This window comes from Rutidosis leptorrhynchoides, chromosome 1, assembly GCF_046630445.1.
Source record: "Rutidosis leptorrhynchoides isolate AG116_Rl617_1_P2 chromosome 1, CSIRO_AGI_Rlap_v1, whole genome shotgun sequence".
Classification (NCBI taxonomy): Eukaryota; Viridiplantae; Streptophyta; class Magnoliopsida; order Asterales; family Asteraceae; genus Rutidosis; species Rutidosis leptorrhynchoides.
The window spans coordinates 419,419,075-419,434,400 of NC_092333.1; positions in this window are offsets into that span (position 1 = coordinate 419,419,075).

A 15,326-nucleotide genomic window follows, 5' to 3' on the forward strand; every position below is an offset into this window, starting at 1 on the left:
GATACTTGTCAGTGCGAGCCAGAGTTGAGAGTGTTATATGCCAGTCGATTGTTCAAGGGGCGAGCTATGGAGTGGTGGGACTCTATCACATGTCATTTATCAAAGGAATAACTAAGTCAAGTGTCATGGGAGCAGTTTCATGCCAAGGTTCGTGAACAGTATTGTTCAGAATATGATCCGGAGAAATTGAAAACTGAGTTTTTGGGGATGAGAATGACTGATGATATGACGATTGATGATGTTATTTTGGACTTTACCTCTAAGTTAAGGTTTTGTCAACAGTGGGTACCGCATGAGAAAGATAAAATTCAGCATTTTATTAGAGTTATTAAGCCGGAGTATTAGTCAATGGTTAGATTTGCTTCTTCTTTATCGCAAGCTTTTGAGATGGCTAAAGCGATAGAGGGTGATGTTAAAGCCGCAAGGAATACGAGAGTGGGGAGTGGTTCTTATGGGAAAAGGTTGGAAGGTCAATCAAGTTATCAGTCCAGTCCGAAATCAAGAAAGCCAACCTGTCCAGTACGAGGGAAGTTTCGAGTACGAGTGGGTCAGGATCCGTACAGAAAGAGTGGTGTAACTCGTGAAGATCTTACCACAGTGGACAGTGTTCTCCAGGTACGAAAAGGTGTCTAAGGTGTGGTATAGTGGAACATGATGTTCAACAATGTTCTTTCGGAAGCAATGTATGCTGGAATTGTCATAAGGAAGGTCATAGGTCAGTGCAGTGTCCGACAGCGGGTAGAGGGAGTTTCGAGGCAGGGTCCGGGGTGCAGTCGGCGTCTGTTGGTGGATCTGCCGCATCAGTAGGACAGAAGAGAAAAGGTCCTCCCACGGCTATAGCTAGAGCTTATCAGATGGTAGCAGATACTGATGTTGTATCAGAAGACTTAAACACTGGTATGTTCAGACTAACTTTGTTGTTGCTTTTGATTTCAGGAATGTGTGTTTAGTATGTTATGTAGATGATGTAATCTGTTTAGTGATAGGTGATTTGAGGTAGTGTTAGCTGTAGTGATAGAGATGGATTTAGGTTTCTCGGATTTTCTTAACTGAAATGGAGACGTGATCTATGATAATGTATTACGTCTGGCCAACATAAGCACATTTTGGTAGATCATCCGGAAGTTTCAATAAGATAAGACGAGAATTAGGTTAGGTGACTACTTGATTAGATGTTGTTATGTGTTGTGTGACTGGTAGTTGATAGTATTTTTGTCGTGACCTACGACTTTGACCAGATTCTGAGGACGGAATCTCTTTAAGGAGGGTAGATTTGTAACACCCGATAATTGGGCCTAGATGAAATGACCATTTTGCCCTTGTGTGCGTTTATATTGTTATTTTATTAGTTGAATGTTTATAGTCATTTGACTATTTGGTTGAGACCAGTTCGTGACAATGGTCACAGAACAGGTTTGTTTATTTAATTTGGACTTCGTTTGGATTGCCAAATGATGTACGAAAGATATCAGATAACTGATAAATACCTGTGTGTTGCACAGTGTGGAAATTATCCACAATTAAGTGTCTAGAGCTGGCCATTTCTCTCACTTTCCAGATTATTCCCAAACACACACCCGTACCTTCATCTTCATCTAATCAAAACCCTAAAATCTAATCTTTGATCTAGAGCTTAAATTATTCACATCTTCTTGTTCTCTGTGATTTTGTGATCATTTTAAGGTAAGCATCTCTTAGATTCATGTAGTGATTCTTGCTCAAATTGGGTTTTTGTGTTCTTGAGTAAAAGTTAGGTTTTGATACTTGATTCTTGATCTAAAGTGTTTGATATGTTCTATTGTTGTTAGAAATATGTTTTATATAGTTTATATGATGTTTTGAGAGTGGTTTTGGTGTTAGATCTTGCAAAAATCGAGTTTTTGTGCCAAAATGGCAAAAATCAGCGAGCTGAAATGTTCTAACAGCTCCTACACTTCTGACAGGTCACCCGTACATGTGACCACATGCTTGAGGCTCAACAACGCGGTTGAGGACTCACTCGCACGAGTGAGGCCTCGTCCGCGCGAGTGAGCACTGGTCAGTTTTTGGTAAACTTGAAAAGGCTGTAACTTTCTAACCGTAACTCTATTTTCGATGAATAAACTATCGTTGGACTCGTATTGAAATTTAATATCCAATGATAAGGTTTTAAGAAACTAAATCAAACTTTATTTTGGTCAGAAAAAGGGATTTTATTGTGTATGTCTTGTTCTGTACTCGTTTGGTGTCGTTATTGACTGAGTTTATATTGTAGACTTATAATATGATGAATATATGATAATATGACCTAGTTTATAGCATTTATCAATTATATTATTGATTAGAACACTATATTGACTTTGTTTCTGATGTTTCCAGTTGATCAGGAGAAGTGAAGACTCAGAAATATAAGACCTCTGAGTACTTCTTGTGCTGGTTTTCGGTGAGTGGGTTAATCTAGCCGTTAAGGCATATAGTGACATGACCTAGACTGTTAACCTAGTTGCTATGCTTAGAACCTTTGTTGTTATGTGATGTGGACTATGACCTCGCGCGTTTATTGGACCGACCTTGCTTCTGATCAGGTCGGGAGAGATCAACCTTGCTTCTGATCAGGTTGGGCTCATTGATGTTGTATGATTAATATAAGTCAGAATCACGCGTCTGTCGCATGTGGAAGACTTATACTAGTGATACCGAGTTATGAGTTTTCGGTAGACTCTAGACTGATCAACTAGGGTCGTTGGCCCGGCCAGGCCGCCGAGTCTCTCAATGTGTTGCTTCGGATTACCCAGATGGTTGCTTCTGATTGACCATTGCTTGTAGTTATCACGGGTGCTTTGGATTGACCGTTGCTGAACATGTGTTTATGCCTTAGTGGTCTTTGGATTTAATTGATTGTTGGAAATTGTATTTGTATTGCTTTTATGTTGTATGTTAATGGTAGATTGCTATGTTTCTGCATGTTCTAGTAGTTATGTGATTAACTGTCTGATTAATTTGTTGCTGCATGTTCTAGTGATTGTACCTATGTGTTTTAGCTATTAGATTAGTCCATTCACTTAGCTTCGTGCTAACCCCTCCACCTTCCCCCTTGCAGATTGTAGGTCTTTTGCTTTTATGGACATGGGAGAAGATGGGCGTGTTGAGTTATCTTCGACAAGTCTAGAACTCTGATGTTGTCTATATGAAATCGAATATTAACGTTACACCGGTTTTTGATAACAATGTATTTATGTATGAAGTGTAATAATTATGTTTATGTTTGTACGTAAGGGCACGTTTTGTAAATAAGATTACCACTGTGTTATAAAAAAAAAGTACGGTGTTACATACAGGTTCGTGAATCCAAGGACGACGGCAATATTTTTAATAAGTTGAAAACTTATTATTAATATACTTTTACTACCGTGAGTATATAGTTCCATTTTTAAACTCTAAAAATATTTTAAGATGAGTATACATGCATTTTATGTTTTACGCCATGGACACAAGTACTTAAAATATATTCTACGTTGAGTTGTACCACATTGCATATCTTCCCTAATAGCTTGGTAACTAATATTTATATGTTGTAAGAACATGTAAGAGCGAATCCTATTGATAGATCTATCGGGTTTGACATCCCCAACCGGGCTAGTCGCTCTAGTATCGTAAACGGTTGCATAGTACTTCGTTTTTACTATACTTGGTACAGTGTAGGGAGATTTTATAATAAAGGGAATATGCTACATTAATGGTTAAGTATGGTTACCGAAGCGCTCAACAACTTATAGAATACTTTTATACACTTGCTAGTGTACATATATTTATAACTATGAAATCTTGTGGTCTATATTTATATCGATGCTAAACCTATATATCTCACCAACCATTGTGTTGACTGTTTAAGCATGTTTATTCTCAGGTCCTTAAGAAAGTCTTCCGCTGTTGCATTATCTGAGCAAGCTGTGCATGGATTCTCATGCTTTTAATTAAATAAAGTGTTGCATTCAATAAAATCTTTGTCATGTATTATATTTGACTGTTATGTCACGTGTGTAGTATTTAAAAATCGATGTATTATGGGGATTATTCCTTAAATAATTGCCCAATTGTTTAAAACATGCATTATGTACAATAATAGTGTGATTTTTATTAAACGAATGCAATATTTTCTAAAACGTATCATATAGAGGTCAAATACCTCGCTATGGGACCAATGAATAACGTACCACGTTTATAGTAATATGGACAAGTCATTTCAATTTTAAACTAAGGAATTATCGAGGTATTGTTCTTGAATCCAAGGCCAACCATACAGTCGTCTACCATCATTACGTCTACGCAATTTGCCTACAATATTGAATCTCAATATTGAACCGTGAGTTTATAGATCCCTTTTTAAACGCTTTAAATATTTTTGGGCTGAGAATACATGCAATTTATTTTAAATGCAATGGACACTAGTACATACTAAATTCTATACTGAGTTAAACCAAAAATCCCTTAGCTTTGGTAACTAGTAGCTACCAGTACATAGGATATGGACTGGTGGGCGCGAATAATTGTATATGGATCCATAGGGCTTGACATCCCCGTCCGAGCTAGAGCTAGTGTGATGACTCGGGAATTTCCGACTAAATTTAAACTTAATCTTTATATGATTTAGATACGATAAGCAAAGTATGTAATGTTGAGTCTAGAAAATTTTGAAACGATATTCATATATTCAATTGACCTTCGACTGCTCTCGACGATTCACGAACAATTAATTGTAAATAGATAAGTGTATATGTATATATAAATAATAATTCGAAATATAATTTGCAGTATTATACGTTGTTGTTATTAAGAATTAATAAAATAAAAATAGGATATTATAATAATTATTATTTAAAATATATCTCTATATATAAATAAAGTATATTAAAAATAAATATTAATGATTGTAATACTCGTTTGATGTTTCGATTGATATTGAGCAAGTTAAATTCAAACTTATGTAATTTTAAAATAAACGGTGATACGAAAATGAGTTTTATAAATTATAGGCTTATTAATAAAACATTTAGAAGTCATTGGATAAATTTTAAACTTTTTATATTTTACTTGGGGTTGGGAGTGAATAATTAATGTAATATTTATTTAATAGTTAATGATCAAATTTTATACCATAATGACTAAAATAAATAAATAAAGTTAATCTAAAAATTTGGGACTTTTCCAAAGACTTTTATCCGCCACTGTATAACCACTAAGTACGAAATCCAGTCAGTAAAAGAGAGGCGGCTAATCCTTTCCACACGTTTTGTTGATTGAATTTTTATAATAGATTATTATTATTATTAATTATAATAGATGTCGTACATGAAAGTGATCAACACCCAATTGATTCATTTCTTGCATCCGTGAATTTTGAAATATCAATCATATTACTGTTTCCTTCTTAAAGCTCCTTTCACAAAAATGATTATTGTTTATGATATTATAATTATTATATTTATATATTGTATTACATATTAGTGTATATCTATATATATAACCATACCACAACACCACACTCAATTCCTTGCTACTAATACTAACGAAGAACATCATTCACCATCTTATTCCGTCACCCACAACCATTAACAACGCAATCACCAAAAATCACCATATCGCCACCTCTATCACCTTCACACCCACACAATACTATTACTTTATTTCTGTTAAAGAACCATCACCATCAAGACATGTTTGTTACTGTTTTGCTGTTCAAACCGCTACACTACAACCACTAACACAGACTACTATGCTGTCTTGTTTACTGTTTCTGTCGCCAAGACCCAAACCACCCTTGCACCCTTTGTAAATTACTACTGCAGCCTACGTTTCTTCTCAGCTACTACTACACTTAGATTTTTGTTTTCCCTATCGTGAAACTGCACCAAAATAGCTGCGATTGATCAAACTATCATCAACCATTCTTTATCCTTTCTGTGTCTCTGGGTAAGCTCACTCGATCACCCCCTTCAATTTGTTATTCAAATGGTCCCCAAAACCCCCACAAGACTGCTGCAAATTCGTCACCCACCTCACCTCAAAACCACCATCTTTGTTATTATAATTACCACTGCTATTTAATTTTTGTTTCACCTTACAACCCCAAACAAAACCACCGAGAACCATCTCTTTTTCTCTCTATATATCTCTCTATTAATCTTGCTCGAAGAACAACCACAACCGAACCATCTACTATATTCATTTTTTTCTTAATTCTATTCGAACACCATGACTACGACCGCTATGCTTGAAAACCACCATCGCCAGCGTTGTACATCTTGTTCCTGTCTAACAATGACAAGGAAGACGATGATAATAAGCGCCGTGATGAAGATGACCATATAATTCGATGATGATGATTTTGGTTGTGGTGATACACGATGCATGATGATGATGGGTATAAAAACGAGAAAAGGGGATAGGCGATGATGACTGGTATGATAGCGATGGCCACGATATTTTTTTTGTTTCCTGTTACTCATCTAATGCTATTTAAAAATCAAACCCATTTAAGTGTTTTAGTTGGGCCGGGTATCGATTGTGTTTTTGGGTCGAGATCAAATACATTTTTAGTTGGGCTAGTGAACTTGTTACTTAAATCTAGATTGAATGGGCTGTATGAATTCTAAGTGAGCCGTAAAATAACATGACAACTACTCATGTTTTCTTATACACGATCGATATTTATGATATAAGTTAATGATGATGATAATGATCATAGTGATGATAATGATACATATGATAATGAAGGATGATGATGATGTGTCGTGATGTTTAGGTATTGATGATGATACAATGATGCGAGTATGATGATCATGAGATCATGATGATGATGTTGTTAGGTATAAATATTGATGACGATGATAACTAGGGTACTTAAGATTATGATGGTGATGTATGAAGTAATGATGATGATTATGAAGGTGATGAGCGTGATGATTGATGATGATAATGATCAAGATGATATAGATATGATAAGTAATGTCGTGATATATAGTGAAGATGAAGAGCATGTAGATGATGATGGTGTGATTATTTATAACGATGAAGATAACATGATGTCATATGATGAAGAATATATAATTGTATGATGTTACGATGTTATGATTAAGATGATACGTGGATAATTATGGTAACGGGTTAGGAAAATGGAGACAATAATAATTCATGATCGATGATCATAATATTGGTCACGATGATGATGATATTATGAACATAAAATTATGATGACGATTTTATGTGAACTATAAAAAAGAAGGGAGCAAATTCATTAGAGTTTAAATGATTTAGGGTAGTGGTTAAATCAGAAATGAAATGGCGATGGAATCGTTAGGATGTTATTGGGATAGCGGGACGTCGCGGGTTCAAACCCGGACTTGGACATTTTTTTTAAGGACTACTTCTTTGAGGTAGTTTACTTATTACTCATTATTATTATTATTATTATTATTATTATTATTATTATTATTATTATTATTATTATTTTTATTATTATTATTATTATTATTATTATTATTATCATTATTATTATCATTATTATTATTATTATTAGAAAAATTATCATTTTAGTGACATTATTACTAAATTTATTATTTTTATCATTTTTAATATTATTAGTATTATCATTATTGTAGTATTACTATAATTATTATTTTAACAAAGAAATAATATTTTTATAAAAATATAGTTAATACATATAACCTAACTACATTGATATTTTATATTAAGTATTTATAAAATAAGTATAGTTAATTAACTAATGAAACATATAATTCATTAAAATAACAAATATATCATTAATAATAATAGTATATAAATTTGTTCGATTACAAATGAAATAATATATATAATTGATATAGGTTCGTGAATCCGAGGCCAACCCTACACATGTTCAATGTCGTCATATATATTTTTACTACAAAATACAGTATTGTGAGTTTCATTACTCCCTTTTTAAATGCTTTTGCAATATATATATTTTTGGGACTGAGAATACATGCGCTTTTATATATGTTTTACGAAATAGACACAAGTAATTGAAACTACATTATCTGGGTGAATGATCGAAGCCGAATATGCCCCTTTTGCTTGGTAGCCTAAGAATTAGAAAACCGATCTACTAATTGACGCAAATCCTAAAGATAGATCTATTGGGCCTAACAAACCCCATCCAAAGTACCGGATGCTTTAGTACTTCGATTTCATTTTTATCATGTCCGAAGGATTTCCCGGAATGATATGGGATATTCTTATATGCATCTTGTTAATGTCGGTTACCAGGTGTTCACCATATGAATGATTTTTGTCTCTATGCATGGGACGTATATTTATGAGAAATGGAAATGAAAATCTTGTGGTCTATTAAAATGATGGAAATGAATGTTTATGATAAACTAATGAACTCACCAACCTTTTGGTCGACACTTGAAAGCATGTTTATTCTCAGGTTCGAAAGAAATCTTCCCCTGTGCATTTGCTCATTCTAAAGATATTACTTGGAGTCCTTCATGGCATATTTCAAAAGACGTTGCATTCGAGTCATTAAGTTCATCAAGATTGATAAGAAGTCATTGATAGTTTGATATATTAGGAAATGGTATGCATGCCTGTTAACTTTAAAGAAAGTTTGTCCTTTAAAAACGAATGCAATGTTTATAAATGTATCTTATAGAGGTCAAGTACCTCGCGATGTAATCATATGTTATTGTATTCGTTCTTATGGATTAGGACAGGTCTTTACATGTAGTATCAGAGCGGTGATCTTAGCGAACCAGGTCTTGCATTAGTGTGTCTAACTGATAGTTTATTAGATGCATTAGTGAGTCTGGACTTCGACCGTGTCTGCATGTCAAAAGTTTTACTTATCATTTTGTGTCGAAAATTACCTACTTATCATCCTTAGGAAATTACCTGCTTATCCTTCTTAGTCTAGACACATCTTATTGCATTGATTGCATGAATAGTGTATAGACAAAAAAATTCATATCTTAGCATATCTGTTACTGTAGACTTTGCCTGACAGCTTTCGTAGATTCCTCCGTAACTTATGGGATTTTAGTATTATATATGCATATGTAAATTATGTATTGCGGGATACTAATCTACATCCTATAATCTAATTCATATCGAAAATCCTCCATCTGATCGTACGAAATGGAAATCACCACTAGTTCAAGTCTCTCGGATTCCGATATGGAGTTTCACTCGAGCTCCGAAAGCAGCGTCACCAGAATGAATCAACCATCCCCAATTCATCTGATGGGTTTGTAGTCGACTTAATCAATGGAGACGCGAAGAAGGCAATCCTTTCCATCCACCATATTGCCCTCTTGGCGAAGAACCTGAAGCACTTACCTGCGAACCTATGTGAGACACCATTTTCAGTCTCATTTCCAGGATATCTCGCAATGATTATATGATATCCAAAATTCTCAACCTTATTCATCCGCTCGTTCCAACTGCCAATCATCCCGGAGTAATAGTAGAAGTCAACGAGCTTCGTGCTAGAGTAGTGACTTTGTAAAATATGATGCACAACCTGCAGGCATCACAGGCAGCACCGGCAACATCACCGGCACCTACAGTATCACCAACACCAGCAATACCACCAACAACACAAGCATCAACACCGCAAACCTCAACTTCACAATCTGTCCCACGAGCATCAACATCATACGCACCGTAGATACCAAGGTGTACCAGCAAAAATCAACGATGAAGTATTGATTTATAACTTTATTGGAGAAATATTAAGCGGCGATTATGTAATCTCAAAAATTTTAGAGATTATTCATTCTAGTTCCAACCGAAAACCAAATGAGATTAATATCATATTAACTCATTAAATCCATGATTACATCTGAAGAAAATATATATGTAAGTATATTTTCATAAAGATTGTAATTAAAAATTCTTTTGTACAAACTGTTAATGGTGAAAATATTTGAACGGGTAGGTAATACCCGAGGAATATTTAAATTTCACATTAATCAGTTACACGGTACATTCTGCGAATCTAATTCAATAGTCATTCACTATCCTACTTACAACCATCGATATACGTATTCGTTCACCGCAGAATAACCATTTTCATCCAATTTCATATTTAGATTTTGATTTACCAAAATCCAACAAGAAACAAATTAACTATGAGAAATTTTGTTAAGAATCCACGCTAACTGATCCTAGCTAACTGTTCCTAGCTAACTGATTACATTTTATTTATCGTAGTTTATTTATCGCAATTTAATTATCGCAATTTTATTTATCGTCATTTAATTTCTGTTATTTACTTTACGCACTTTATTTATCGGCATTTAATTTCTGTTATTTATTTTACGCACTTTAAATATCGGGACACGTATACAAGGTTTTGACATATCATATCGACGCATATATATATATATATATATATATATATATATATATATATATATATATATATATATATATATATATATATATATATATATATATATATATATATATATATTATTTAGAATAACCATAGACACTCTATATGCAGTAATGCTGGAGTTAGCTATACAGGGTTGAGGTTGATTCTATAATAATATATATAATTTGAGTTGTGATCGAGTCTGAGATATGTACACGGGTCGCGATACGCATTAACTAATTCGAATATTATAAACTATATATGAATTATTGAATTAGTGACTGTGGACTACCAACATTGGACAATTAAAATGAATTAAAATATTGATTATAACATATGAAACTAAATAATTCTTCAAGTTTGCCACTTGATTTCATCTTAAACCCCATTTGTATCTTGACGATTACAATCTGCGTTCAAACCTTTCATGATTCTTGAAAACACCTCAATCGAGAGGATGAACCAACCGCACTTCATCCATAGAAAGAAAGATTGATGCGTATAGTTATGCACCTGAAAACTCTCGAAAACTGAGTAAACGTTTAACGCGTATCTGTGCTAATTCCTTTAGTATTATTATTACCGAAAATAATTTTGCAATCACTTTCCAAATTAGTCAATTTTGTCACAGCTCCAGCAAGTCAACTTCGACTTTTCATTCGAAACGACCTTATTATAACCTTGATATATATGCGTGCTCTTTTATTGTTACCGGAGAACCTTTTATATTCCACCATAGTACCATCAGTGTTTAATCATCTAAAAACACAATTCTCCTGAAACCACCTCGGATTGATAATCGATGATTCAAATATCGTAGCATTAAATGCAGAGGAAAAAGAAAAATTGTAGATGGTCTAAACGGCCAAAAGTTTGATGATAACGAAGGGAGTGTTAGGAACGCTCGATAGAAAATTTGGTACTGAAAAACAGATTGAGCAAACCATGAAGGAGACCAAGGCCAAATACAAGGACCATACCATATATTCAAAGAATCCAGGTAATTCTGGATCCAATGAAACCTTCAACCAATATCTTGCTTCGTACTCATGTTAAAATCTTGCGGAAAATTTTTCTTCATCAACCATCGAACTTAGAAATTCCAAAATATCATCATAAATATCTTCGATATTTCTGAAGATATTTTCATAAATATTCTCATTCGAAATTATTTATCTCTTCATGCTATCTATATTACATCATAAAGGAAACTACTTTAGTTTCTAAATTTCTTTAAAATTCGAGTTTAAATTATGAATGTTTTTGAAGTAGTGTTGGGAATTGATGCATGAGTTAGTATAATATAATGACACTTGATCAACGTGATTATATTACAGTAGTTCATGCTGAGTTTCTAAAATGGAACGTGATGATTCACAGATTATAACGTCAACATGGGCCATGTTACACGACTCTTGTATTCTATTTAATCTCTAAAATATCAAGAAAATATTTCTTGATGATTTGATCTTTTTCAGGGTATTCTGGTAATTTAACATATCAAGATTACCATTTACTTCTTAGAACATTAACAATGTTCATTTCAAAAATTTATATCTGCAAATTCTGGACCATTACAAGCGGTGCTTAATCGCAAGAAGAAGAAACAAAAGGACAAAGCTTCAAAACAGAAATTGGAGTATAAATCGCAGCAAATAAAAGAGAGCATTAACTGTGGATGACAATGATTATAGAAAACAGAAGCAGGGACATCAAAATATAAGGGAAGATATAAAACCCAACAAAAAACCAGAAACTATAAACCGTATATATCGATGCATATGGCAATGTAAAGACAAGGAAGAACTAGAAACACTATAAACCCAAGAGTATAGTAAAAGTAAATAGATTCTTCCGGCGGTAGGTGAAAAAGAAGAATGACAGATATGAAAGTGAGGAATATATCAAGAAGTAGAACTGGATGAAGCACATTGATGAATGCTTTAAAAAATGAATTGAGGAGAAAGGATAAGAAGGTGTGAGTTGTAAGAAAACGAAGGGGGTGGATTTATAGTAAAATATCCGACAGAGAAATCAAAACAGAAGATCGCATTTAAAACGGATCCTAATTCCCTTAATTTCTGAAGAATCAAATCTTATTACAAAGATTTTCTCCAAATCTCTTGAACTTGAAAAATCAACCATATCTACGTCAAAGGGTATGACGAAACATTATTTTCTCATTTCACTCTTTTGTGATAGCTTCACTTATATTCTTCGCGTAATCGAATTATTTTATCCATATTACCCAATGATGATAAAACTCTAATTTCTAACTCGTATGCGTCATGAAAACATACTTATTGTCAGCCATGATGATCCCACTCAAATTTCGGGACGAAATTTCTTTAACGGGTAGGTACTATGATGACCCGGGAATTTCTGACTAAATTTAAACTTAATCTTTATATGATTTCGATACGATAAGCAAAGTATGTAATGTTGAGTCTAGAAAATTTTGAAACGACGTTCATATATTCAATTGACCTTCGACTGCTCTCGACGATTCACGAACAATTAATTATAAATAGATATGTGTATATGTATATATAAATAATAATTCAAAATATAATTTGAAGTATTATATGTTGTTGTTATTAAAAATTAATAAAATAAAAATAGGATATTATAATAATTATTATTTAAAATATATCTCTATATATAAATAAAGTATATTAAAAATAAATATTAATGATTGTAATACTCGTTTGATGTTTCGATTGATATTGAGTAAGTTAAATTCAAACTTATGTAATTTTAAAATAAACGGTGATACAAAAATGAGTTTTATAAATTATAGGCTTATTAATAAAACATTTAGAAGTCATTGGATAAATTTTAAAACTTTTTATATTTTACTTGGGGTTGGGAGTGAATAATTAATGTAATATTTATTTAATAGTTAATGATCAAATTTTATACCATAATGACCAAAATAAATAAATAAAGTTAATCTAAAAATTTGGGACTTTTCCAAAGACTTTTATCCGCCACTGTTTAACCACGGAGTACGAAATCCAGTCCGTAAAAGAGAGGCGGCTAATCCTTTCCACACGTTTTGTTGATTGAATTTTTATAATAGATTATTATTATTATTAATTATAATAGATGCTGTACATGAAAGTGATCAACACCCAATTGATTCATTTCTTGCATCCGTGAATTTTGAAATATCAACCATATTACTGTTTCCTTCTTAAAGCTCCTTTCAAAAAAATGATTATTGTTTATGATATTATAATTATTATATTTATATATTGTATTACATATTAGTGTATATATATATATATATATATAACCATACCACAACACCACACTCAATTCCTTGCTACTAATACTAACGAAGAACATCATTCACCATCTTATTCCGTCACCCACAACCATTAACAATGCAATCACCAAAAATCACCATATCGCCACCTCTATCACCTTCACACCCACACAATACTATTACTTTGTTTTTGTTAAAGAACCATCACCATCAAGACATGTTTGTTACTATTTTGCTGTTCAAACCGCTACACCACAACCACTAACACAGACTACTATGCTGTCTTGTTTACTGTTTTTGTCGCCAAGATAGAAACCACCCTTGCACCCTTTGTAAATACTACTGCAACCTACGTTTCTTCTCAGCTACTACTACACTTATATTTTTGTTTTCCCTATCGTGAAACTGCACCAAAATAGCTATGATTGATCAAACTATCATCAACCATTCTTTATCCTTTCTGTGTCTCTGGGTAAGCTCACTCGATCACCCCCTTTAATTTGTTATTCAAACAGTCCCCAAAACCCCCACAATACTGCTGCAAATTCGTCACCCACCTCACCTCAAAACCACCATCTTTGTTATTATAATTGCCACTGCTATTTAATTTTTGTTTCACCTTATAACCCCAAACAAAACCACCGAGAACCATCTCTTTTTCTCTCTATATATCTCTCTATTAATCTTGATCGAAGAACAACCACAACCGAACCATCTACTATATTCATTTTTTTTCTTAATTCTATTCGAACACCATGACTACGAGCGCTATGCTTGAAAACCACCATCGCCAGCGTTGTACATCTTGTTCCTGTCAAACAATGACAAGGAAGATGATGATAATAAGCGCCGTGATGAAGATGACCATATAATTCGATGATGATGATTTTGGTTGTGGTGATACACGATGCATGATGATGATGGGTATAAAAACGAGAAAAAGGGATAGGCGATGATGACTGGTATGATAGCGATGGTCACGATATTTTTTTTATTTCCTGTTACTCATCTAATGCTATTTAAAAATCAAACCCATTTAAGTGTTTTAGTTGGGCCGGGTATCGATTGTGTTTTTGGGTCGAGATCAAATACATTTTTAGTCGGGCTAGTGAACTTGTTACTTAAATCTTGATTGAATGGGCTGTATGAATTCTAAGTGAGCCGTAAAATAACATGACAACTACTCATGTTTTCTTATACACGATCGATATTTATGATATAAGTTAATGATGATGATAATGATCATAGTGATGATAATGATACATATGATAATGAAGGATGATGATGATGTGTCGTGATGTTTAGGTATTGATGATGATAGAATGATGACAGTATGATGATCATGAGATCATGATGATGATGTTGTTAGGTATAAATATTGATGACGATGATAACTAGGGTACTTAAGATTATGATGGTGATGTATGAAGTAATGATGATGATTATGAAGGTGATGAGTGTGATGATTGATGATGATAATGATCAAGATGATATAGATATGATAAGTGATGTCGTGATATATAGTGAAGATGAAGAGCATGAAGATGATGATGGTGTGATTATTTATAACGATGAAGATAACATGATGTCGTATGATGAAGAATATATATTTGTATGATGTTACGATGTTATGATTAAGATGATACATAGATAATT